We start from the raw sequence: 1,772 nt of genomic DNA on the forward strand, positions 1-1,772 counted from the left end.
ACTCGCTGGTGGATACCAGCAGTAAGGGATGCCGTCAAGCTGAAGAAGGAGTCCTATCGAGCCTTTATGGCCTGTGGGACCCCAGAGGAAGCTGACGGGTATCGACTGGCCAAGCGGACCGCGGCTTCGGTGGTCGCCGAGGCAAAAACCCGAGCGTGGGAAGAGTTCGGTGAGGCCATGGAAGCCGACTTCCGGACGGCTTCGAGGAAATTCTGGTCCACCATCCGACGTCTCAGGAGGGGGAAGCAGTGCACCACTAACACTGTGTACAGTGGGGATGGGGCGCTGCTGACTTCGACTCGGGACGTTGTGAACCGGTGGGCAGAGTACTTTGAAGACCTCCTCAACTCCACCAACACGCCTTCCTTGGAGGAAGCAGAGCCTGGGGACTCTGAGGTGGGCTCTTCTATCTCTTTGGTTGAAGTCACCGATGTGGTTAAAAAGCTCCTCAGTGGCAAGGCCCCAGGTGTGGATGAGATCCGCCCGGAGTTCCTCAAGGCTCTGGATGTTGTGGGGCTGTCCTGGTTGACACGCCTCTGCAACATCACATGGTCAACAGGGAGAGTGCCTCTGGATTGGCAGACCGGGGTGGTAGTCCCTCTTTTTAAAAAGGGGGGCCCGAGGGTGTGTTCCAACTACAGAGGGATCACACTCCTCAGCCTCCCTGGTAAGGTCTATTCAGGGGTGCTGGAGAGGAGGGTCCGTCAGGAAGTCGAGCCTCAGATTGAGGAGGAGCAGTGTGGTTTTCGTCCCGGCCGTGGAACAGTGGACCAGCTCTACACCCTTAGCAGGGTCCTTGAGGGTATGTGGGAATTCGCCCAACCAGTCTACATGTGTTTTGTGGACTTGGAGAAGGCGTTTGACCGTGTCCCTCGGGGAGTTCTGTGGGGGGTGCTTCGTGGGTATGGGGTACCGAACCCCCTGATACGGGCGGTTCGGTCACAATACCACCGATGTCAGCGTTTGGTTCGCATTACCGGCAGTAAGTCGGAATCGTTTCCAGTGGGGGTAGGACTCCGCCAAGGCTGTCCTTTGTCGCCGATTCTGTTCATAACCTTTATGGACAGAATTTCTCGGCGCAGCCGAAGCGTTGAGGGGGTCCGTTTTGGGGGCCTCAGTATTGCATCCCTGCTTTTTGCAGATGATGTGGTGCTGTTGGCTCCTTCAAACGGGGCTATCCAACTCTCACTGGAACGTTTCGCAGCCGACTGTGAAGCGGTTGGGATGAAAATCAGCACCTCCAAATCTGAAACCATGGTCCTCAGTCGGAAAAGGGTGGAGTGCCCCCTACGGGTCGGGGAGGAGATCTTACCCCAAGTGGAGGAGTTCAAGTATCTTGGGGTCTTGTTCACGAGTGGGGGTAGGAGGGAGCGGGAGATCGACAGGCGGATCGGTGCAGCGTCGGCTGTGAAGCGGACGTTGTATCGGTCTGTCGTGGTGAAGAAGGAGCTGAGCCAAAGGGCGAAGCTCTCAATTTACCGGTCGATCTACGTCCCAACCCTCACCTATGGTCACGAGCTATGGGTCGTGACCGAAAGAACGAGATCCCGGATACAAGCGGCTGAAATGAGTTTTCTCCGCAGGGTGTCCGGGCTCTCCCTTAGAGATAAGGTGAGAAGCTCAGTCATCCGGGAGGGGCTCAGAGTCGAGCCGCTTCTCCTCCACATCGAGAGGAGCCAGGTGAGGTGGCTTGGGCATCTGATTCGGATGCCTCCTGAGCGCCTCCCCGGTGAGGTGTTCCGGATATGTCCCACCGGGAGGAGACCCCGAGG

Source organism: Hippocampus zosterae, chromosome 4 (assembly GCF_025434085.1).
Source record: "Hippocampus zosterae strain Florida chromosome 4, ASM2543408v3, whole genome shotgun sequence".
Lineage (NCBI taxonomy): Eukaryota > Metazoa > Chordata > Actinopteri > Syngnathiformes > Syngnathidae > Hippocampus > Hippocampus zosterae.